Here is a 26,710-nt window from a genome sequence, read left to right on the forward strand (position 1 = left end):
TAATAAGGAGAGATTAAGAAGAAGCCTATTCAACATCAAATTAGGTTATGATTTTACAAATTCAGCACCAAAACATCATGTTATACAACAAATTTGGCAGAAAAAGTAGTTCAATACACAGTAATGCTATGTAGTAATTACTATATTTACGAATTTTGCACCAAAATATCATGATATATTGAAAACATTGACTACAAAAATGCGTTGGATAATCCAGAATGTTGGATAAGCGAATGTTGGATAAGTGAGACTCTACTGTATTATATTATATTATATTATATTATATTATATTATATTATATTATATTACACTACACTATATTATAAACACATACATACACATACATACACACACATTCAGTATATATAGCTGACATTACACTTTAAAACTGTACCTTTTCTGACTTACAGACAAGTTCAACGTAAGACTAAACCTGCAGAACCTGTCTTGTTTGTAACTTGGGGATTTGCTGTAGTATCACTTTCTACAGTATTAGCAGTAAACCATCCTGCCCTCCCTCTCTCCCATGGTTTCCCACCATTTCTTCTGTCTTTCATCTTAGCATTTAAAATCCATTAAAGATGAGAAAATAGATTCGCAGCACAATGCTTTTTGATTGCCAGCACTAGGAGTCTTCCATATGGATGCAACTGGCTCAGGCTACATTGCCACTTCAGAAGAAGAAGAACACCTTGCCTCCACTGAATTCTATATATCAGAGCTGGTTGGGCAGCTGAGCCTTCTTTCGTCCCTGGCATTGGTGAAGCCTGGCAATGATAACAGGACTAATAATGGTAATAAACTGCCAACACAGGTAATGCAGTAGAATTGAAGATATTTAAGGAATAGGCTTTTGAGAGAGTGCTGTATTGTTTTAACTTGCACTGATGTTTAATTACTTTTTATCCTTTGTCAGTGTATGCTTTACACTGATTTGACATTGTTAATAGTTTTAATGTTGACTTTTTGTATGTTTTAAGCTACACTGCAATTATTTTAATTTGCAAGCACCTTGAGTCTCAACCTTGGGGGAAAGTGAGACGTAGTAGTTCAAGTGTTGAAGCAAGACCTGGAAGACAAGGGTTCAAATCCCTACTCAACCAGAGAAATCTATGGAGTAATTTCTTAACCTCAGGAATAAAGGCAAAGGTAAACCCTTTCTGAACAAATCTTACCCCAAAAATCCTAAGCTGAAAATTACTTTTTTTATGTCAGAAGCAACTTGAGAACATACTGCAAGTCGCTTCCGGTATGGGAGAATTGGCTGTCTAAAGAGACGTTGCCTAGGAGATGCCTGGATGTGTTAGCTGGGAGACTTCTCTCATGTCCCTGCAAGCTAGAGCTGACAGATGGGAGCTCACCCTGTCTCACAGATTTGAACCAGCAACATTCAGGTCAGCAACCCAATCTTCAGGTCAGCAGTTCAGCTGGCACAAGGGTTTAACCCACTGTGCCATCACAGCTCCCTTGGAAATTACTTGAAAACTTATAATAACAACAATAGGTAGCAATGATGATGTTGTGACTGCACCCAGTTCTGTTTCTGGGTGCATTTCCATTGCACAATGAATGCGGTCTAATATCACTTTAACTGCCATGTCTCAGTGCTATAGAATCATAACAAGTTTGGTAAGGCACTAGAACTCTTTGGTAGAGAAGGCTACAGACCTTGTAAAGCTACAACTTTCATGATTCCATAGCATTGAACCATATCAGTTCAAGGCAAAAGCTTGGATCCTTTTTGCTTTCTTACAGGACTAAAAAAACTTGAGGCTCTTGCGAACTTTTCCCAGAGAAGTGTCTGAACACGTCAAGATATACCCTTTCTCACTGATGATGAGAAAATGCTGAATATTTGTTCCATCCTTCTCCCCCCCTTATTTTTGTAAAATGTATAGATCGGCCCCAAATTGGTGCCCTTTGAATGTAAATCCCCATATCTCCAGTCAGCATGCTGGTTAGGAATGGTGAGGGTACAGCAAAAGAAAAAACATCTGGAGGGCACCAGATTGAGGAAGGCTATTGTAACACTCCCTCCTCCAAAAAACGCACCACGGTCAGCAACTTTCAGAAACACTCCTGTCACTACCATTTTAATAGCATTTTGACCAGCAGCCGTTAAACAGAGATCATGCTTAGTTCAAAAGCATGAAAAGCCGCAGTGTCATATATCAAATGTCCATTAAAGAGACCGGTACAGTGTAACAATTAGAGTTCCAGACTAGGAGATGGGAGACATAGGTTTTAAGTCCCGTTCCCTGAGTGACCTTAGGCCATCTAGTCACCCCTTTCCCCTCTCTTTCTTCTTCTTCTCTGCCTAACATGCTTCATGAGGATGTCCTGAGAAGACGACAAGAGGAGAAAAGCATGTATCCCATTCCTTGGCAGAAGTTGGGAAAATAAAGGGACAAGGGAAAAGGTAAAGATAAAGGTTTCCCCCTGACATTAAGTCTAGTCGTGTCCAACTCTGGGGGTTGGTGCTCATCTCCATTTCTAAGCTGAAGAGCCGTAGACACCTCCTAGGTCATGTGGCCAGCATGACTGCATGGAGCGCCATTAAATTCCCACCGAAGCAGTACCTATTGATCTACTCACATTTGCATGTTTTCAAACTGCTAGCTTGGCAGAAGCTGGGGCTAACAGTGAGAGCTCACTCAGCTCCCCGGATTCGAACCGGAAACCTTTCAGTCAGCAAGTTCAGCAGCTCAGTGGTTTAACCCACTGTGCCACCAGGGGACAAGAGTATTGTTTGCCAATTTTACTAATCCATTTGTTTTCTCTCATAAGGTTGTGTTGCAAATCTACAATGAAATGGGTGCGCTCTGTCCTCTCTTGCTCTTACTCCCCTCCTTTGTGAAGGGGCATTCTTGCTCCTAAATTTACTCCCTGCACCAACAGGACCTCATTCTTTGAGTAAATTGTAAAATCTAGGATTGTTGTGTGTATTCTGGGCTGTATGGCCATGTTCTAGAAGTATTCTCTCCTGACGTTTCGCCCACATCTATGGCAGGCATCCTCAGAGGAAACGTCAGGAGAGAATACTTCTAGAACATGGCCATACAGCCCGGCATACATACAACAACCCTGTGATCCTGGCCATGAAAGCCTTCGACAACACATTGTAAAATCTAGTTTTCCCATCTTCCACGAGGGAACCCAGGGCCTCCACCTTCCATCTCTTTATTCAAACGCATCCCAACTTCCAACAGAAGCAAACTGCGAGGGATGGGAAGCCCGCCTGCAAACCACCTTCTTTGACCTTGAAGCCCTCTTTTCTTATCACAGAGAGAGGAGGAAAAGGGAGCGCACTCTCTACCCCTCAGAGACACATTTCCATTTTAAAAGAAGCACTTCTCATCAGGGTGTCTTTTTTGGAAACAGATTCCTAGAAAGTTCCCTACGTCCTTCTCAAGCATTCCCCGGATGGCCCAGGGGTCCAGCCCTCCATCCTATACAGACAGACACAAACCCCGGCTGCTTTTTTCAGCCAGGCAGGAATGAGTTCCTGCTGCCCATTCCAGCTTCAATCCTGCCTCTCTGTGTGTCTCAATGTCAGTGGCTGGAGGCATCCAACGGCTGGGCTGGCGGCTGCTGGCTGGGCTGGGCCGGGCAAGGAGGGATGTGAGGTGCATGGCAATGAACTGATGCAAAGGAGGAGCCCACCGCAGAGGTCTGCCCAGTCCCCTCCAGCTGAGGAGAGAGAGAAAGAGAGAGAAACTAGAGGCTGTGAGGAGGGGGAGAATGGATAGAGAGGGGTGGCGCTGCCAGCTAGAAAACACACTTGCTTGCTACTATTCTCCCCACGTTCTTTGCTCCCCGACAAGGAGAGACAGAGAGATGAAATTGAGGGATACATGGTGGTGGTGGTGGAATGGGATTGCGTCTCTCCCTTTGCGTATGGGAGAAGCAGGACAAAGATGCTGTGACCAGCCTACTGGGGCTAAGGGATCAGTGGGGTAGAAGAACCCAGGCAAGAGAATCATGTTAATGGAATCCATTACAGAGGTGATGTTGGGGTGGGGGATGTGTTTTGCTTTCCTCTCCTGCTCACATCCTTGGTCACCCCCTTTCCGCCATTGTGTCCGTATGTGCCTTCAAGTTGCCTGTTGAATTATGATGGCCCCATGAATTTCATAGGTTTTTCATAGGCAAGGATTATCCAGAGTGACTTTGCCACTTCCTTCCTCTGATATATAGCCACCAGCACTTGGTGTTTCTTGGCAGTCTCCCATTCAGGGACTAACAAGGTTACTCTCCTTCGTTTCCAAGATCAGACAGGATCTGGCGGTTTTAGAGTATTTAGGCATATACCATTGCAGGAGATTATATCCTCCCACCACCACTCCCAGATTTAAACTCATTTTTGCCCCTCAGAGTGAACAAAACTCCCATGCCTGTAGCACTCAAAATATTTCAAATTGAGCATTAAATATCTACCGAGAATACAGTAGAGTCTCACTTATCCAACACTCGCTTATCCAATGTTCTGGATTATCCAACGCATTTTTGTAGTCAATGTTTTCAATACATCGTGATATTTTGGTGCTAAATTCATAAATACAGTAATTGCAACATAACATTACTGCGTATTGAACTACTTTTTCTGTCAAATTTGTTGTATAACATGATGTTTTGGTGCTTAATATGTAAAATCATAACCTAATTTGATCTTTAATAGGCTTCTTCTTAAGCTCTCCTTATTATCCAACATATTCGCTTATCCAGTGTTCTGCTGGCCAGTTTATGCTGGATAAGTGAGACTCTACTGTAGTTGCCTTCTCCTCCTTCCACCCTGTTTGGTAAGCAGAATCCCTATTCTTCTAAAAGTTCTTCCATAGACTATTACAACTGTTCATTTCTAGCAGCATCCTTCTCTGCAGCTCCCCTTTCTCCCTGCTGGAGCTCCCGAATGCTGGATCCAAACGTTCTTTATCTCTTTATCGTACTCTGATTCCTCCATGAGCTCCCAGTCCATTATTCCTCTTGAAGGCCAGTTCCCACAATTAATGCATTGAGTAAAGACGGAGCTCAGTACCAAAAATAATCACCCAGAGTGCATGGTCTGCAAGCTCTTCTGCAACAATTACTTCACTGATTTGAATGGGGTTCTTTTAGAAGACAGACTTGTGACATTTTTATTTGCATTATTATCTCAAGTGATTTCTTCTCTGCAACTGATACAGAAGCTACTATCTCAGAACCCATACTGAAATAATACTCAAGAATCAGCCCATCAACTTCTGTAGTAGGGATAAAATCAGAGAATCATAACATTATAGAGTTAGAAGGGACCACAAGGCTATTTGGTCCAATTCATTGTCATGGAAGAATACACAACTAAAGCACCCCCCGAGACATGGCCATCCAACCTCCAAAAAAGGAGAGTCCATCATCCTTTGAGGCAGTCAAACAGCTCTTGCAGTAAATAAATTCTTCCTAAAGTTTAGGTAGATTTTTTTTTTGTAATTCGAATCTATTAGTTTTGTTCTGGTTTCTGGAGGAGCAGAAAACATACTCCATTTGGAAAGAGGAAGGTTCAACCATCTCTCAGTTGACTTGTGTGTGAGAGATGAGGTGAGGACAGCCACTGTCTTGGTTTTTTGCCTCCAGGAGAAATTGTTTTGAGATTGCTGTGATCTAATCCTTTGTGGGCTATAATCCTACAGTAATGTTGGGTAGTACAAAGCTCCATCAGAGATACTACCCTGTTTCCCCTAAAATAAGACATCCCCAGAAAATAAGTCCTAGTAGAGGTCTTGCTGAATTGTTAAATATAAGGCCTCCCCCAAAAGTAAGACCTAGCAAAGTTTTTGTTTGGAAGCATGCCTGCCAAACAGAACACCAGAGCATGCAGGATTGGCAAATGTACGTACCATAGGCTGTTGTACATGGAAATAATGGTAGTAACAAGAAATTCTTGATAGGATGCACAGTTTGTCTGGTTATGCTGGTTTGTGATGACAACTACTGTACAGTATATAATAAATGTTCATTGTTTTGTTCAACAATAAAATTGAATTCTTCTTCATGGAAAAATAAGACATCCCCTGAAAATAAGACCTAGCACATCTTTGGGAGCAAAAATTAATATAAGACACTGTCTTATTTTTGGGGAAACACGGTACATAGAATAGAATCACAGATTTGATTAAGTCCCCAATGGGCCATCCAGACCAACCCCCTGCCATGCAGGAATGCACAGTGAAGCACTCCACAGTCTCCATTTAAAACCTCCAGAGAAAGAGACTCTGCCACACGCGAAGGCAATATATTCCACTATCAATCAGGAAATTCTAATGTTTAGGTAGAATCTCTTTGCCTACAATTTGAATCTATTGCTCAGGAAAAGTAGAAAACAAGCCTGTTCTACCTTCAATATGACATCATTTCAAATATTTAAACATCTAGCACACCTGTTCTACATGCTAAACATACCAAACTCCCTAAGCCACTCCTCACAAGACATGGTTTCCAGAGTTTTACCATTTTGGTCTTGCTCCCTCTGGACACATTTCAGCCTGTCATGATCCCTCTTACATTTTGGTGCCCGGAACTAGACATAGCATTCCATGTGGTCTGACCAAAGCAGAATACACAAGTATTATTACTTTCCTTGATCTAGACCAGGCATGGGCAAACTTCAGCCCTCCAGGTGTTTTGGACTTCAACTCCCACAATTCCTAACAGCAAGTAGGCTGTTAGGAATTGTGGGAGTTGAAGTCCAAAACACCTGGAGGGCTGAAGTTTGCCCATGCCTGATCTAGACACTATTTTTCTATGGATACTGCCTGGAGTTTCATTGGCTCTTTTAGCTATCATATCATACTGTTGATTCATGGTCAGCTTGTGGTCCAGTAATACATTACAACAGTTTTGTAATGCTGAGAGTGCACCCTCATGACCAATTCATTGAGAATCCAGGGGAAAAGGATGAGCCAATCTCCTCCTGGACATCTTGCAGTCTTGACAGTTGCTTGGCCACTTTCCCACCCCATTAGCCACATCTGGCCATGAGAATGTGCCTTAGTGCCATTAAGTTGCACGAGGAGGTCATGAAAACCTCCATGCACAACAGCTGTCAAATTATGTACACTGGCATAACTGAAGGATTTCACTAAAGTGCGTCACCGACAGAATGCTGTTGATAACCTTTCAGAGTGTCAGTGTTGCAGTAAAATAAGATGCAGCATCTCTCGACAGTTATCCTTCCCCTCTCCCCCACCTAAAAACCCAAATCCATAATAAATCTGGAAGGAGATTTTAAATTATTTTTTCCTCCACATTTCCAGGGTTTATGCTGCCTACTGTGGTTCCTTTGGGGGGAAAAAATGGCTCCTGGATCCTTCAAAGTGTTGAGGCTTGCCTGTGACAAGAAGAAAAGTGCGTGAGAGAGAACATCTTTACAATGAACAGCCCAGTGGTCTGACACTAAGAACATAAGAAACTAAAGAGATCGTATCAAACTTGGTATATTTTGGTCTGAATTCTCCTAGTTAGTTCAATGGAACTAGATTAGATCCACTGACTTAGCTCTTGCATAGTGAGTCAACACTTAGGCAAATCCCAGTGATTCAATGGGAATAGTCTTAGTACATCATCACATTAAGGTCAGGATTCACCACGCATCATGGTAAATACGTCCCGGGGAGAGGTGTGGAGAACTTGTTGCCCCACACCTCACATTGCCTGACTTACCGCTGGCCCCATCCCACATGGGGAAGTGTCAGTCGCCCGACTTCTCTCCACTGTCTCAAAGGCAATATGGGAAGCCTCCTGTGTTGCCACCATGGCAGCCTACGCCACATGCTCTCCCCTTTTGCCACAGAGCTCTGCCAGAAGTAGATGTACATCATGTAATGAACTCCATGGCAAAAGGGGAGAGCAATTGGTGTATGATAGGCAAGTTAGTCTATATGATGAGGTCATAATTGGGAACACCAATAGGATTCAGGCTTCTGTATATAATGCATGTGCTCTACAGCTAAAATATTGAGCCACCCCCATGACACAGAAACACATGAAATTATAAAATTACAGACAATCCGTAAGTTATGAATAAGATAGTTTCTATAGGTTTGTTCTTAAGTTTTTAAAGTGTCACTCCAGCCAAAAATATTTATTTTTTGATCTTTGGAAAGCATAGGGAAGGGTTGCCGCCTCTATGGTGTTTGTTTTGCTGTCTGTGCCCCTATTCGGAAGATTTCACCTCACTTTCTGTCTCTGTGATAATTGTGTTGTTGAAGGCTTTCATGGCCGGAATCACAGGGTTGTTGTGTGTATTCCAGGCTGTATGGCCATTTTCCAGAAGCATTCTCTCCTGACGTTTCGCCCACATTTATGGCAGGCATCTTCAGAGGTTGTGAGGCATGCCTGCGATAGATGTGGGCGAAACGTCTGTGGGCGAAACAATTGGATTTTGAAAAATTTGGCTTGTTGTGGAAACAAGGGTTGGTGAGAAAGCTTCAGTGGAAACACCTTTTCCCCATGATAACTCTTTCAGGAGTGAATTTCCCTTCCAAGGGATAGAATTCTCTCATTTCCTGTTGTCTCAGCCCTGTTTGTAACTATGAGTTGTTTGTTAGTTGGATGTTTGTAACTCGAGGGTTGCTTGTATATACAGTACGGACTCTGTATCTGCAGAGGATATGTTCCAAGATCCATACAAGCACCTGAAACCATGGCTAACAGAAACCCCTATATTTTGACAAAGGCTGGAAGCATTCTATAGAATAGCAGTAGAGGACCAAGAATGGCCCACAAGCACTTCTGTGTGGGGAGTATAGTTTGGAGAGTGGGTAATGAAAACTATAGATATCAAGCTCATGGATAAGTGGGTTGTGCGGTACAGCTTGCAATATTGCAGGTAAGGATAGCTTCAGGCCATGCAAGAGCATCCTCCGCCTCTACATAGCTGCAAGAGATCTTGAGGTATTCCTCCGCTGAGACTCAGTGACATCTTGAATAATGCTCCTACTTCCCACCCCATCATTCACTTATGTGGGTTGCTTGGGCCAGTGGTCCGGCTGCTGGAGGATTTCCAAAGGAAGCTGATCTTGCAGATTCAACTTTTCTTGGAGCTAGCCATTTCCCTCTCCACAACATAGTCTAAATCTATCTTCATGGCATTTAAGACCAATTCTTATTGTACTTTCCTCTGTAGTGAAGAATCTTTCTATAGCTGTCATCCTTTTAAATACCAACCCCCACCTTTTTAAATCTTCTTTTCATTAGGCTGAATCATGCGTGGTCAGTTCACCTGGGAAAGTTTTGTTGCTGGACTACAAATTCCAGTATCCCCATCCATCATGATCTATTTCAATGCTGACTGAAGAAATCTGGAAACATTAGTGCAGAAACATCACTTTTCCAAGCTCTGGTCTGACTTCAAGAGTGGAAGACCCTCTGGAACACTATCTCCATCTCTCCCAAGAAGGAGCAATTTTGTTAAGTTTTTCTTATACACATTTCTTTACCTTTTCTGGCTGGTAATTGTTCAAATATCTTCAAGTCATTTCCAACACTGGCAACACTAAAGCAACTCTATCACAGGATTTTCAGTGCATAATTGCTCAGATGGGGTTTGTCTTTGTCCTTTTCATGGGCTGAGAAAGTATGACTTGCCCAAGGTCACGTAGCAAGTGAGCACAGATTCAGGCTATTGGTCTCTCAGAGTCCTGGTCCAAAACACCATGCTGGGTCACAGTTATGACTACTCTACTTTAAAAGCAGGTTGTTGGAAAGTTTTTAATTATTAATTGTTTTTAGATTATTTCACAGTTTGCTTCATATTGCTTTTATTATATTATGTAAGTATTTCAGTGCAAGAAGCATTGCTCTCACTCTACCCGCTTCTTAACTCTCATGCGCCCACAATACAGTGGATATATATTTTAAAATAGCTTGCATTGAGCGAGTTGGAGATATTTTCTGACCTCTGTGGAATTCACTGAGGGTGAGCAGTAAGGGTTACTGGAATGGTTTAATGTATATTTCTTGCATTCCTTAAACCCATTAAAATATATTGCTTCTGCTGCTCAGTTTCTGGGTTTGCCCCACTTTAAAAAAATACCTTGGGATTTTGTTCGCTCCATAATGTACTAAATTGGCTGGATCGAAAAAAATATCTCCAATAGTAAACAGTAATAGCTGTTTCAAGCATTTCTTTGTTTTATGCGTTGTCAACGGCTTTCATGGCCGGAATCACAAAGTTGTTGTGAGTTTTCCGGGCTGTATGGCCATGTTCCATGTTCATTGTTTTGTTTGCCAGGAGGAAAACATGGGTGAAATGTGGAGAGGTAGTTTACAACTCTCTAGGTGACAATGTCACAGAATGCCTATATTAGTATATGCAGTTCAAAGTGAATTTTCCAACATGATAAGGAAAATTATGGGTGCCTCCACACTATAGAATCAGTGCACTTTGACACCACTTTAGCTATGGGATCCTAGGAATTGTAGTTTTCCCTTTCTCTGCCAAATAGTGCTGATTTCTCACCAAAGAACAACTCCCAGGATTTGTTAAAATTTGGGATTCAAGGAAGTGTCCTCCTGGAACAGCCAAATGTTGGCGACAGGTGGGCTGGGCAAGATACATGCTTTTGTCACTTCTCTACGTGAAGCTGGACTTCCGAGCCACTTGTCATTTTCTATGAACCATGGGCATTCATCATTACTGAATTGTACCTTATCCCTCATTTATTTGATTAGTCTGAATCTGTTCCAAGCTGTATTAAGGGGGGAGGAAGCGATATGCCAAGCTTGGGAAAGTCATGGGAGGGTAATGACAACTCATGAAACACCATGGTGTAATGATTTCAGTGTTGGACTAGGACTCCGAGAAAAAGGGTTCAGGTTAGAAAAGGGGTTCAGTCATAGAAACCCATTAGGTGACCCTGGGCAAGACTGTCTTTCAGCCTAAGAAGGTCCTGGTAAACATTCCCTGATGTTGCTTGCCAAGAAGACCCTGGGACAAATTTGCCATAAGCTGGAAACTGCTGAACTTGCTGAACTTGCTGACCAAAAGGTCGATGGTTCGAATTTGGGGAGTGGGGTGAGCTCCCGCTGTTATCCCCAGCTTCTGCCAACCTAGCAGTACGAAAATATACAAATGTGAGTAGATCAATAGGTAAAGTAACAGCACTCCATGCAGTCATGCCAGCCACATAACCTTGGAGGTGTCTACGGACAATGCCGGCTCTTCGGCTTAGAAATAGAGATGAGCATCAACTCCCAGAGTCGAACACAACTAGGCTTAATATCATGGAAAACAGGCTTAATGTCAGGGGAAGAGGCTCCTTCTTTTGAGACTATTAAGCAGAGGCTGGATGGCCATCTGTCAGGGGTGCTTTGAATGTGTCCTGCTTTTTGGCAGGGGGTTGGACTGGATGGCCCATGAGGTCTCTTCCAACTCTATGATTCTATGATTCTATTTACCTTTACTTTACATAGCAATAATAACAATAACTTATAGAACACTTCCCCCACTTTAGCTCTTTGGCATGTTCTAAGAATGGGTTCCAAGTTTTCAGTACTTGCAGTACCTTCTCGGGGTCACTTTGCTCCCTTGGCCTCTGTTCAGCAAACTGCTGCCCAAACTTTGTGTCATTATATCTGACGCCAGGACTCCCCTGGCTACTTGCACTGCCTTCCTGTCTATTCCTGGATTTTGTTCAGGCTTCTTGTCCTTACCTTCACAATCCCACATTGGCCTTCCCTTCTGCTGATGTCTATCTTATCTCCTTGCTCGCCTACATAGCCTCTTCCAGTGCCACTATTTTGAGCTATTTAAAGATCTCTTAAGGTGCATCTACACTGTAGAATTAATGCAGTTTGACACCACTTAAACTGCCATGGCTCAAAGCTATGGAATCATGCAGTTCTAGGTCTTTAACTTTCTCTGCCAAAAAGTGCTAGTTTCTCATCAACCTACAACTCCCAGCATTCCATACCATTGAGTCATAGCAGTTAAAGCAGTGTCAAACTGAATTCATTCTACAGTGTAGTTGCGCCCAAAGCCTCTCCAATCATGTTGTTTTTCTTGCAGAGGACAAGTGGAAAAATTACTTTGAAAAGTACATCTCCCAGAATCCTCCAGCAAGCATTCTTTTGATCTGCACAAAGATAGAAAGATAGAAAAATCTCAGTTTTTCCCACATTTGGACTTTTAAAAATTGTCACATTCTTCCAAATGTGTGCCAAATTCAGTAAATGCCACTACTGTCAGCAGGGACAGGGCCATGTTAGGAATGTAAGTAGCTGTCTTTTGTCCAGTCAGAGAACTAGTCCAATTTAGCTTTGCGAACATTGACCAGCAGCAAGATGGGATTCTGTCCCAGACCTGTTTGGAGATCTCGGGGATTCTTGGTAGTCTATTGCCCTCATAGTAACCTGGCTCAACCCAGTTTAGATTTTGATATCCGACAGGATAAGTGTGCTCCATGTAATACTGTGGAATATATTTTATATCCTGTCATTCTTAAAGGACGAGGGGTTAAAGAAAAAGGTCAAGAGGAGACATGATAGCCATGTATAAATACGTGAAAGGATGTCGTAAGGAAGAAAGAGCAGGTTTGTTTTCGGATGCCCTGGAAATTAGGAGTTGGAGCAATGGGTTCAAATGACAGGAAAGGAAATTCCACCTGAACATTACGAAGAACTTCCTGACGGTGAGACTTGTTCAACAGTGGAACTCTCTGCCTTTGAGTCTGACGGAAGCCTCATTTGGAGGATTTTAAACAGAAACCGTATGACCATCTGTTGTGGGTGCTTTGATTATGCTTTTCATGCATGGCAGGGGGTTGGACTGGATGGCCCATGTGCTCTCTTACAACTCTGTTATTCTATTACTCTTAGGCCCCTTCTATACTGCCATATAATCCAGATTATGGAAGCAGATAATCCACATTATTTGCTTTATATGAATTTACACGGCCATATAATCCAGTTCAAAGCAGATAATCTGGATTTTATATGGCAATGTAGCAGGGGTCTAATATACATTTTGAGATGGGGAACAAGGGAAATTGAGCATTGACATGGGTGAATATCAGAATTCAAAGCAAGATGGACAAATTTATTTTTATGGCTTTCTCCCTCATTTGTCTACTTTGCATTCATTTCCTAATAATCACTTTTTATAATTTTGGAGTATCCGATTCCATAGCCACAACTACTCATGGCCAAGCTGTTTATTTCTTAGAGCCTTGGTCTCCAAAAGGTAGTATTCCCAAGCTCTGTCAAATGACAGATCTCAGCGAGGCATGCTGCAGTTAGGTCGTATAGCTGCCATGATCACAAATTCTCTCCCTGTTCATTTCTGGCACTATTTTTTCTCTCCTTTCCCTACTGTTTCCATTTCTAGTTTGTAAGCCCCTTGGGGCAGGCATATGTCCTTTTATTCTTCATAAAATGACATGTAATCACACACTCTGCGCCAGGACTTGGAAACTGTAGTAGTAATGCTAAGGCAATGGCATTACATCATTCAAGAAAATTAGCCTTTTAATGCCAAAACGTTAAGAAAATGTAATGAGATTGATTATTACATTTTTCACTATTAACACAATTGTTAAAACCTTCATTTTACATTTTTTTTTAAAAAAATGAAGTAATTAAAAATGGCCAACCCATCTCACCCACTCTGTAATAATAATGCTAAATGTTATTTCAAAATGAACATTGTTGACATTTAACTATTAAAACAGTGGGCTTTAAAATTATTGATTTTTTAAGCAAAATATAAGTACTAACAAATTAACGTTAACATGTCGCAACAGCAAAAATATCAGCAACTATCCAAAATCTGCATGGCAAAAATCACCTTCAGAGAATTAAATTGTGGAAATTTGAGTCAGGGGATATAGTTTATGGAAAGCAATCCCAGTTAAAAGGCTTGCCTTGCCCTAAGCTACGTTTATATATCTGGTACCGCCTTTGTTCCTATTGTCCCATTTCTGCTCTTCCTGTGTTTCCCGAACATAATTTTATTTATTGAAATTATTTATAACTTGCCCTTCTTTGCAAAGCCAAGTCAGCTTCTAACAATTAAAACGCTATAAAAGATTAAAAGGAAGAATAAAAGGAGCGATAATCAAGAAATCATTACGAGAAGTAATAAAAAAGGATGAGATGAAAAGATTGCGCTTTTAACAGATCACATGTGGCTCCTTTGGGAAATTAAATGCTTGCTCAAACAGAAGCACATAAGGCATCTTCTTAAGGCAAGGAAGGAGGAGCAATTGCATTGCTTTTGTGTGGGAAAGGTTTCATATAACAGGAGCCACCTTTTCAAAGGCCCTGTGCTCCTAAAGCAGTGGTTCCCAACCTGTTTTTGACCACGGACCACTTGACCCGGGACCACTTTGGCCAGGGACCACTCTCCAATATTAGTACCAAAAGGTTATGAATCAGCTTTTGGCCAACTTTAGATTCATTTTGGTTATTTGGGGTGCTGATTCAGAAAAATGCATTGGATTGACTACATCAGCAATAGTTTCTGATACAGAACATATGCCACCCAGAAGTCACCATCTGTTCACCCACAGAAAACCATATTTAATCATCTAAAGCTGATGTGTTCTATCCAATGCAATTTTCTAAATCAGCACCCCAAATAACCTCAGGAACAGGTCTAAAAACAAAGACAGCAAGAAAAAAATTTTTTTGGTTGGGCTGTGTATTCGTAGTAGTAATGGTAAAGCCGTGAACCATATTTTAGTTCTTGCGGGCCACTGGTGGTTCACGGAATACAGGTTGGGAACCACTGTCCTAAAGCTTCTACTTAAGGGTAAAATAGACATTCAGAGTGAGTTTTAATTTGATTACCGTCTATACTCACGTATAAGCCGACCTGAATATAAGCCGGGGCACCTAATTTTACCACAAAAAACTGGGAAAACTCGAGTATAACACGAGGGTGGGAAATGCAGCAGCTACTGGTAAACTTCAAAAATAAAAAATAAAAATAGATACCAATTAAATTACATTAAATTAAGGCATCCATAGGTTAAATGTTTTTGAATACTTACATAAAACTGCAATTTAAGATAAGACTGTCCAACTCTGATTACCTATATATTCAAGTATAAGCTGACCTGAATATAAACCGACCAGGACCCTCACTCTAAAAAAGGGCTGAAAATTTTGGCTTATACTCAAGTATATACTGTATTTTAAGGAGCATGCTGGGATGGGAAGCTGATAGGAGTAGATGTCTGCATCCCAGTTCCACTTAACTTGCATTTTGGACCCATTGGTTTTCAAATGAAATATGGAGGATTCCAAACTGTTGCTATGTGTCTCTGGCAGAGCATAGAAAAGTAACTTTTGGGGGATGACAACCTCCAAAACCTGTCATCTTTAAGCATCCTGCACCAACTGGATTAGGAAAAGGCAGTGCTCCCTTGCTTTGCTCTTTTGATTCAAATAGCAAACCCTTTTGATTCAAATAGCAAATAGCCATGCAAATCTAGACCAGGAGTAATACTTCTGAGTCTTAAACTACTGGGTGTACACAGGGCCGGCCGGAGATATTTTTAAATGTTAAGCGGGGGGCTAAAAAGCGCCCCCGCCACCGGCCCCGCCTCCCACGCCCTGGCCCCGCCCAGCGTGCCCTGGCCCCGCCTCCCACGCTGTGTGGGAGGCGGGGCCAGGGCGAATAGTGCGGGGGGCGGGGGCCAGAGTTGGCCCCACCCCCGTGCCCTGGCCGCGACCAGGAAGTAAGGCCCGAATGGCCTAGCTGTGCTGTGCGCGTGCGCACAGCACACCTAGGCCATTTTGCCCTTAGTAACAAACTAAGGGCAAAAATGGCTTATCTGGCTGTGCGCATGCGCACAGCACAGATAGGCCATTTTTGCCCTTAGTTTGTTACTAAGGGCAAAATGGCCTAGGTGCTTGTCGCGGTTTGGCGTGGGCGCGGGGATTGAAGCCCCGCGGGCCCGCGCCAACACCGGAGGCGTCGGTGGCGCTACGGGTCGCTGTCGACGCCTCGACAGCGCCCCTAGCAGCCAGCGCCCGAGGCGGCCGCGTCAGCGGCCGCCTAGTAACAACCGGCCCTGGGTGTACAAGCTGCACGCAGATGCACACAGTGATTTTGTTCCTACACTCCTCTTAATACTAATACTAAAGCAAGTAATATAAACCAGGCATGGATAGCTCAGAATTATCTCTAAATTTGGGATTGTAGTTCATTGCATCCAAACAACCCAGGATCAAATTACATCTCTTAAACCATGGCTTATGAATATTGAGTAGCTTGAAGAACAATAACCTAACCATAAGTGAATGTAAAATGATCGTTCAGTATTAAGCCAGGAGCCTCTGGTGGCGCAATGGGTTAAACCCTTGTGCCGGTAGAACTGCTGACCAAAAAATTGGTGGTTCAAATCCAGAGAGCGGGGTGAGCTCACGTCTGTCAGCTCCAGCTTCCCATGCGGGGACATGAGAGAAGCCTTCCACAGAATGGTAAAACATCTGGGCATCCCCTGGGCAACATCCTTGAAGACGGCCAATTCTCTCACACCAGAAGCAACTTGCAGTTTTTTGAAGTTGCTTGTGACATGAGGGGAAAAAAGGATTAAGCCACCTTCAAATAGTGTTGTGTGCTTCCAAACTGTTGCTAACTTATAGTGATTGTAAAGATCTGGTCGCTTAGGCTGGGGCCCCTTCAACACTGCCACAGAATCCAGATTATCAAAGATGATAATCCACATTATCTGCTTTGAACTGGATTATATGAGTCTAGACTGCCATATAATCCAGTTCAATTCTGATAATCTGGATTCAGAAACAGGATTAGATGACAGTGTAGATGGAGGCTCAGAGTCCTAGCCTAACGCACAAAGTGCTATATCATACTGGCTCTGTAGCTGGGATAGTTCAGTACAATGTATTGTTTGTAGGAAAATCTCTTTTCCCAACTACTGGAGGTACTAAGGCTACATCTGTACTGCAGAATTAATTCAGCTTGACACCAATTTAACTACCATGGCTCAATGCTATGGAAACCTGTAGTTTGAGGCGGCACCAGCACTATCTGGCAAAGAAAAGACCTTGTAAAACTACACATTTCATGATTCCATAACACTGAGCCATGGCAGTTAATCTGCTGTTAAACTGCATCAGTTTCACAGTGTAGATGCACCTTAAGACTGCAGCTAAACTCAGCAGCAAGCTTGAGGTTGGACAGAAGATACCATCATCCCTGTTGATTTAAAAAGGAGAGGAGGAAGGTGTCTGGAGAGTGGGGAGAGAGTGCCATTTTCCCTTTCATCACCCCTGTAACATCTCCATATAGCAGAAGGAAAATTCCTCTTCACTTTTCAAGCATATGGAGAGAAGGGAATCCCACATTTTGGAACTAGGACACGGAGCCAAAATTATTCACCACTTTTCATGAATATTTTTGATACTGCTGAAAAACATCTCATCTCCATTTTAGTGATCATACAACACTCCCTGGGGAGGGCGGGGGGAAACATTCATTTAACTTCTCCTGCCCTCACTCTCTGTTTTCTTCACTGAGGCCATCATTCTTAATTGGCTATGAGCTTTGATTGTTTCTAATTTTGGTTTGATTTTTTAAAAAAGAGAGGTCTAGTAAAACCATTACACTCTGTATAATATACACTATGAGATCCCTGATTGGGTAGCATTGCTGTCTGAAGAATTCACAAAAGAAAAATGGTGATGTGGACATTTCCAAACAACTCTCCCTCCTCCTGCACAGTTTCCTTGCTGCCTACTGACCTGATCATTCCATCATTGGGGGAAGCCAGCCATTATTTTACCCAGTTCACTGATACGAAGTCGGCTGCCAGAGAAATAGCCTTGGGCAGTGGCAATCTCTTTCTGTCCAGGTTGTTGCGAGTTTTGATTTGTATTTCCCAAAGTCTTCATCTATGGCGAGCCTTTTAATTATTTTGCCTAGCAATTTGAAATTCTGTTACGGCTTGGATGATTGCTCTGCTTGGTTAGGGGTTCCGTTACCCCTGTAGAGATATAGATTGTATTTGGGAGCATTTTGCATAATAAGCTGCTAATGGAGCTAAACTTATATAACCGTGACTAATGTCGCCTTCTCCTACCCCATAGAATGAAAGAGGACTGGGAGATGGTAGTCCGTCCGCCACCTTGAAGATGGGACCCTTCACACATCGACTCCAACGTCAAATAGGTCCCATGACGCAAATGACATTACGCCATAAATAAGGAATAGGAATCGATTGGCTGTATCGTGCAGGAGGGCACACCGTGAAAATTGTATGAATGAAACATAAAGCTTGGAGTATAGAACTGAGATTAGTGAGATGTATGTTCATGTCCCCTGATGGCGCAGCAGGTTAAACCGCTGAGCTGCTGAACTTGCTGTATGAAAGGTCAGTAGTTCGAATCCAGGGAGATGGGTGAGCTCTTGCTATTAACCCTTAGTTTCTGCCAACCTAGCAGTTTGAAAACATGCAAATGTGAGTAGATCAATAGGTACCATTCAGGCAGGAAGAAAACAGCACTCCATGCAGTCATGCCGGCCACATGACCATGGAGGCGTCTACGGACAACACCGGCTTTTCAGCTTAGAAATGGAGATAAGCACTAACCCCCAGAGTCGGACACGACTAGACTTAATGTCAGGGGAAAACCCTTACCCTAGGTTCATGCCCTGCAAAACTCTCCCAGTGACATTGGGCAACGCACAGTGCATCTACTCTGACAAATTAATGCAGTTTGACACTACTTTAACTGCCATGGCTCAATGCTATGGAATCATGGCAGTTGTCGTTTTGCAAGGTCTTCAGCTTTGCAGATCCCAAGATGCCATCGCATTGAGCCATGGCAGTTAAAGGGGTGTCAAACTGAATTAATCTACAGTGCAGATGGCCTTTTACTTTCTCACTTCTTGACCTATAGTAGGAGTGAGCAACTATGGGATACATAGGGGTGAATTAGATCCCTGATATCTTGGTAGGCTGCAGCCTCACTTTAAATGATGGTGATACCATCAAATGACCCCATTCTCCCTTCAGGAAAAATGAAGACATTTTGCTGTGTTTCTAGCTCCCCGTCATCATTTTTAAGCCCAGGAGAGACCTTTTAAACACCAGGAAATTGGAAAAAGACACTTCTATTTCACTTCTTGTTTTGTAAAAAGGCTTTTACCATATCGAGATTGGTCGAGGGCAGGCATGGGCAAACTTCGGCCCTCCAGGTGTTTTGGACTTCAACTCCCACAATTCCTAACAGCCTACCTGCTGTTAGGAATGGTGGGAGTTGAAGTCCAAAACACCTGGAGGGCCGAAGTTTGCCCATGCCTGGTCTAGGGGAACCAATGGCAAAAAAATGTCCTCTTTTCCTCCAGAGAGCATTTCGGAGTTCTAAGGGCCACACAAATAGCCTATGTGTTGGCTCCATGTCGTGAAGATAAAAAAGAAAGGAGAACCATATTTGACTCCCTGGGCTGGGATAAAAATAACAGGAAATATTAAAAATAATAAACTGAAAATTCTCAGTAGTTTACAAAAAGATAGCCTTATTAGTCTGTTTGAGCATTTAAAAAAGCATAAAGGAATCCAGCAGCTTTTAAAAAATCATTTCTCCTACATGCATTTTATATGCCGTTTTGTGGAATATGCTCATTTTTGCAAGGCAATTCATTTTGAGTGTTATTTTCATTCATTTGCACAGTTTTATGTGAATTCTCCCAGAATGTACATATTCTTGTGTGCATGAAGAATTCCACTACATAATTAGAAACAGTAAGTGGGTTTTAGCCTTAAAAGCCCAAAGGCTCCAAATCTAGCCAGATCTCAGAAGCTAAGCAGGGAAAGATCCGTTTAGTACTTGGAAGGGAACAGTCGGGGAATATCAGTGCTGTGGGCTATACTCAAGGTTAAGTAATGGCAAACCTCCTCTGAATAAATCTTGGCAAGAAAACCCTGTGATAGGATTGCCGTTAAGTCGGAAGTGACTTGAAGGCACAGAAGAAAAACAAGACATTTGGGTTCATATATTGGTCAAGAGTGCTAAATTAAAATCCATTTATATTAAAAGGCAAGCTCAACAAATTTCTCCTCCATTACTACTTGCTGCAGGTACAGATTGAGCATTCTTTATTTGAAATACTTAGGAGCAGCAATGTTTAGGATTTCAGATTTTTTCACTTTTAGAATTATTATATGCATGACAGGCAGTTCCCAAATTACAAACAAGATAGGTTTTGTAGGTTTGTTCTTAAGTTGAATTTGTATATAAGTCAGAACAAGTACATTTCAAGTGTAACTCCACCCAAGTATGTATGTACGAGGGTTGAATGAAAAGTAATGCCTCCACCTTCGTAACTCCTCAACAGATGGCAGTACTGGTCTGCGGCAGGTACTGGCTTGTTCAGTAGATTCTCCTCTACAGTTCCATTTGGCGGGAAGCCTGAGCATTGAACGGTTGTGTTGTTAAAGTGTGAAGTATGGAACCCTGCGCAAACGGTCGGTCAATGCGACTTAAGCAACATGCAGTCATTGAATTCTTGCCAGCAGAAGGTGTCACCCCAAAAGAGATTCATCAGAGAATGAAAGCTATTTATAGTGATTGCGTTGATGTGAATACTGTCGTTGTTGGGCGAGTAAGCTTAAAGATGTTGAGGTGGGAACATCTGTCTTGTGTGACAAACAAAGAGTTGGATGTGATGGCGTCAGAAAACTTGTTCATCGTTGGCAGAAATGTATCCAATTGTCTGGTGATTATGTGGAAAAGCGAATAGTGGTAGTTAAAGAGCACATTCTAAGGATTATTTCTGTGTTTGATTTATTAAAATATTCCCATCCAAACTCAAGTAACGAAGGTGGAGGCATTACTTTTCATTCAACCCTCGTATGTGCATATATGTATATATGTGTGTGTATATAGAGAGAGGGAGCTTTGGATAGCATAGGGATGGTTTAATACCCCTGTGGTGTTTGTTTCGCTGCCTGTGCCCCTGTTCAGAAGATTTCACCTTACTTTCTGTCCCTGGGATAATTGCCTTTGAAGACTGTTTGGAAAGTTCAATTGGTCCAACGGGCGGCAGCCAGGTTGCTCATCAGAGGAAGCACACAACTCCCCTGTTGCACCAGCTCCACTGGCTGCCAATCTGCTACTGAGCACAATTTAAAATGCTAGCTTCAGCCTAGTTCCAGCCCAGCTTACCTGTCTGAACGTATCTTCCCTATGAGCTACTTCGGAGATCAAGATCGTCGGGGGAGGCCCTGCTCTCGGTCCCGCCTGCTTCTCAAGCGGACTGGCAGGGACAAGAGACAGTGCCTTCTCAGTGGTGGCCCCTCGGCTGTGGAACTCCCTCCCTAGCGACATTAGATCATCCCTCTCCCTTCTAGCCTTCAGAAGGAAAGTAAAAACCTGGCTCTGGGATCAGGCTTTCGGAGAATAACACAGTGCAATAACAGACTTGGAATATGTATAATGACAATGGAATGGCCTTGGACTACAATTTCTGGATGGCATGATTTTAAAATTGAATGTAATGTTTTTAAATCTTTAACATGCATTAATTTTAATTTAATTTGTTTCTAAGCTTAATGTTTTCTATGTGTTTTAAGGCATTGAATAACTGCCATATATAAGCCGCCTGGAGTCCCCTGCGAGGTAGAGAAAGGTGGGGTATAAATAGGGTAAATAAATGAATAAATATTGAAAAAATCGTGGAAACAAGGATTGGTGATAAAGCTTTCATTAAGATACTTTTTCCCCATCATAACTCTTCCAGAAGTGAATTTCCCTTCCTACGGGTAGATTTCTCTGTTGTCTCGCCCCCGTTCTTAACTGTGAGTTGCATGTAAGATGGATGTTTATACCTCAGGGACTGCTTATATATGTACATAATAAAATATCTTGTAGATGGGATAGGTTGAGTATCTTTATGTGGAACGCTTGGAACTAAAGTGTTTTAGATTTTTTTTCAGGTTTTGGAAACTTTCTGTTGCATATATGTAGATAATGAGATATCTTGGAGACAAGACACAAGCCTAAACACAACATTCATTAAGGTTTCACACACACCTTATACACATAGTCTGGAAGTAATTTTATCCATAATATTTTTAATAACTTGGTGCATTAAACAAAGTTTCTGTCCACTGAAGCATTAGAAAGCAAAGACGTCACTATCTCAGCCATTCATGGAGACTTTAGAATTCCAGATAAGTGATATTCACATTTTTCTTTTTTAAATAGGCATGTTTCTAGATCTCATGGGTTCAGAGAAAGGACTGATGGAGAGTGCCAAACACGTCTTCTGAAACTTGGCTTTCTAGAGCCATCCTTGGGCCAAGACCACTGGAGCTTTCTAGAGGAGGGGCATCTCTGATCCCATTCTTGTCTGCCTCCTCCCTCCCATTTCCTCATTCCTCATCTTCTTTGCCAAACATTTCCAATCCTGTCCAAAGGAATCAATCACTAATAAATTATATTGCTGACGTCATGTCAACATGCTCCACTGAGCCTGCAGTAGGTTTTGGATAAAAGAATTTGATGTTTTTTTCCTGGCATGAAATCCCAACTAAGCCTTTTTCAAAGCAGGATCATTTGCTCTCATTTCTCTTATTACCTTGCATTGACAAGAACGAACTTCTGCGGCAGAAACCATTAGAGATCGCCTAACAGGGGGTTGGAGATTTTGTGGGGAAATGTTTTTGGTTTTGTCCTTGCCTTCTGTTTTAACTTCCTAGAACAGCTGCATTCCTTTGCAATTAATTGCCAAGAGACCAAACATTTCTAATGCCAACCAAGCTCACTCAGACGTTTTTCCCCCTTCATCATTCCCTGGTCACCAGCTGGCTCAAGACATTTTGCACCAGAGGTCAGTGACACCCTCCCCATGTTGCATGCAATCCGTGATGCCAAATACGCAATGCCAGAAAAGTTGTGTTGATACCTGAGGCAGAAAAAAAAGCACAAGCGCATCACTCTATCCCTTGAAGTACAATACAACAACAGCAAACTAAAGAACTGGCAATTTTGCTGCTTATTCATGATATCGCAGATCTTTTGCCTACGGTAGCCACAATCCAGCTCACTGTCTAAAATATAGGACTAAATACATTGTCCCTGTTGTATACCTTCAAGTGATAAAATTTCCTTGGAAAGATTTGAGTATTTTCTATGACTGAAAGGGGATTGGAACCCTAGATCCACACTCAATCCTCTAAACAAGGGCTTCTTAAACTTTCTCTCCTTGCGACTCTTTTCTGCCCAATAAATATTCGCATGACCCCAAATATATCAGTATATATAAACAGATATAACAATCAAACATTTGCTAAAAAAATAAATCAGCATTTGCAAGGTTTGCTCAACAGACTGATTTTCTATTTTGTGGAGTAAAACTGAAGCATTTTCTGCAGAGTCCACTGAAAACATTGCATGTTGTTGCTAACAGATTTGTGTAAATGGGTGGTGTTTAGAAGCCTTCTACTTCTGCCAATTTTTTCAGGACCCCAACATTGAGTGAAGAGGGCCTTATTTGAGGTCAGGACCCACAGTTTAATAAACAGTCCATTAAACCACACTTTTCCCCAAAGGTTAGGAGTTTAGGTGGCTTCTAATTTAAACTATTTTATTATATTTTAAAACATACTAGAAATCAACATTAAAATAGAATTTAACCATGAGCAATATTAAAAGAATGTGAAATGTACACTAGCAAAGGATAAAAAGCAATTATAAACCAGCATGTTAAAACAATACAATACCCTCTTGAAAGCCTTTTCATTAAATATCTTCAATACTATTACCATTACCAGTCTTCACTGCTGCCAGAGATGAAGGAAGGCTCAGCTGCTCAAACAATTAGCTTTGGTATGTAGATCCCACAAAGTGTTGTGCTGTTGCTCAGGTGGCACCATCTCTGAAGTGAGCTCTGTCTATATGGAAAACCTTGAATGTTACCAGTCAAAGTACAGCCATTGCAATTTCCTATCCTCTATCAGTTTTTACAATGTTAACCTTTGGCTGCTCGTGCTCTCTCAGCCTCAGAGGAAGTCAATGGTAAACCTCTTCTGAACAATGTATTGTCGAAGGTTTTCATGGCCAGAATCGCTGGGTTGCTGTGAGTCTTTTGGGATGCATGGCCAATGGCCAAATTCCAGAAGCTTTCTCTGGAACATGGCCATACAGCCCAAAAGACTCACAGCAACTCTTCTGAACAAATCTTGCCAAGAAAACCCTGTGATAGGTTCACCTTAGAGTTGTCAGAAGTCAGAAATGACTTAAAGGTACACAACAACAACAAAGAAAAAAGAGAAGCAATGGTGAGACCCCATGATGGGGCATTGTACTGGCTTTATCAGTGAAATCTTATGAATGAAGCAGGAAAAACATATGAAAAGCATATTATTCTGGGACTGGGTTCCATTTGGTTTGCAGGGTGGGCATTTGCAGAAGGAGAATAAGGGAACTCTTGCTTGGATGATGGAGGTCTCAGACTAAGGTGAGGCTCCCTAAACTCTTTTAACCAAAGCTGAGAAGTTATTAGATCCATATCAGGGAGATATGTAGTAAAGGTAAAGGTAACAGTTTTCCCTGACATAAGTCTAGTGGTGTCCGACTTTGGGGACTGGTGCTCATCTCTATTTCTAAGCCGAAGAGCTGGCGTTGTCCGTAGACACCTCCAAGATCATGTGGCCGGCATGACTGCATGGAGCGCTGTTACCTTCCTGCCGGAGTGGTACCTATTGATCTACTTACATTTGCATGTTTTTGAACTGCTAGGTTGGCAGAAGGTGGGGCTAACAGCAGGAGCTCATCCTCCTCCCTGGATTCGAACCGCTGACCTTTCAGTCAGCAAATTCAACAGCTCAGTGGTTTAATCCACTGCACCACTGGGGGCTCTTCGGTATATGTAGTAGATTAGTCTTAATTTCCGACCCCCATTCACTTAACAATAGCAGTAAAAAAATTAATTCTACTCTCACTGCCCCCAAACAACAATTCTTTGCTGATATGAAGAAATCTGGGTTTAGAAACTAGGAGACAACCAGGGTGGGGGGATGGAGGCAGCATTAAGTTTAGAATTAAAAACAATTTCCAGGGTTCAGGATCTTCTAATTCTTCAGAGGAGGCTTGCCATTGCCTTCCCCTGAGTTTGGGAGAGTATGTCTTGCCTAAAAACTCCCCAATGGGTTTCCATAGCTGAGCAAGGATTGAAACCCTGGCCCCATGAAATTCTATTCCAACATGCTGTCCACTGCAACATGCTGCCTCTTGCCTCTCTTTCATACTCCCTACTTTTAAACAAATAAATTGGGAATTTTGTTCTTCATCTACTGACCAGGAGAAGGACTTGTGTAGCCTTCCAGATGCTCTTGGGCTGTAGCTCCCAAAGCTTATAAATAATGAGGAATGCTATGTGCTGTAGTTGAGCAATACCTGGAGGGAAGCATATTCCCTGCCCCTGCATTAGACAAAAAGGAAGAAAACAACAGTCTAATCATTATTTATAAATGAGACGTCTTCCCTTCCCCCTCGTCTCTTTCCACAGCATGACTTGGAGCAGAGGGCCAAACCGCTTCCCAACAACCTTCTTTTCTCGCCAAACTGCTGCTTGTAATTAACACTCTGAAATCCTTAACCTGGCAGTGTGACATATCAGCGTCTATGGAAATTACTCACTGATACAATCTAGTGTTCGACTAACAATGAAACAATCCATCCAGGGAATTTGTTGTATTTCTTTCTTACAATATTCTTGACTCAGAGGAGTCAGCATGTGTGTAAAGAGGCACCCCTCCAAGACAAGATAAGGGAAGCCTCCATAATTTAATGCATCTTGCCCTAACTGGAGTTGCACATTCATTGCTATTACGTATCACCAGCACCCCTATGGAAACTCACTGGGGGACTTTAGGTGAGTCAGATATTCTCAGCCCTAAAACCGAAATTGAAGACTTACAACAATATCAACCAGAACCATTCAAAGCCCTGACCACTGTGAAGTCCCCACTCCGGGGCAGTTACAAGCGAGTAAACATTCATCCCACAATAGTAAACAAGGCTTGTTGATCTGTATCACATAACCATCCCACGTTGTAGCCGGCAGCTCTCTGTCTTGGCCCAAATCATGGCAGGTTCATGGCAAGCAGATCTAGATTCTACACTAGCAACACAAACTGCAGGAGCATAGAAAGAAATTGGCCACCCACTCTCCTATTGACTGGCAGTTGTTTCACGGCTGGCAAAAGGAAGTACTTTGTCATAGAAGTGACATAACTGACCTACGGCAGGGATAGACAAACTTGGTACTTGAAAAATTATCCTTATTTGCCACCTAAAACTCTGAGGGCTACCAACCATATGGACATAGGAAAAACTGGATCTGACTGGGCAGAATTAGATGCAAATACTGTAGGGCTGGGACAGTTATTTCCTGTATCAGATGAGCCACATACGAGATGAACGGAAAATGTGAGTCTATATCTATATCTGTATAAAATCCACATTGAACTTGATTGTATGGCAGTGTGGACTCAGATAATCAGCTCGCAGCTATGCATTGAAAACCAAATGAAAATCAAGTGAGAAGTACTCCTGTTTTATAAATGGAGAATGCTGAGGTCAAGAAGGAAACAGCACAAAAAAACCCCTATTGTGAACCACACTTACAGAACTCCTTTAAACCACCTTGAGACTTTCTAAGAGATCCCAATCTACATTCTCTTCACCTCAGAGATAAAGA

At 42.2% G+C, this 26,710-nt stretch overlaps 1 protein-coding gene and 1 long non-coding RNA gene across 3 annotated transcripts in view; one reads left to right on the plus strand and one right to left on the minus strand.

Moving 5' to 3' along the window:
• The window catches only part of lrrc4b (leucine rich repeat containing 4B), a 175,030-nt gene that overhangs the window by 130,883 nt on the left and 17,437 nt on the right, over positions 1–26,710 (minus strand). The window lies entirely within an intron of this gene.
• On the plus strand, positions 7,976–25,686 carry LOC134292503 (uncharacterized). Its single transcript, XR_009999742.1, has 3 exons — positions 7,976–8,044; positions 18,091–18,258; positions 25,517–25,686. It is a non-coding gene; the product is annotated as an uncharacterized LOC134292503 (long non-coding RNA).

Source organism: Anolis carolinensis, chromosome 6, assembly GCF_035594765.1.
Source record: "Anolis carolinensis isolate JA03-04 chromosome 6, rAnoCar3.1.pri, whole genome shotgun sequence".
NCBI classification, from domain to species: Eukaryota; Metazoa; Chordata; class Lepidosauria; order Squamata; family Dactyloidae; genus Anolis; species Anolis carolinensis.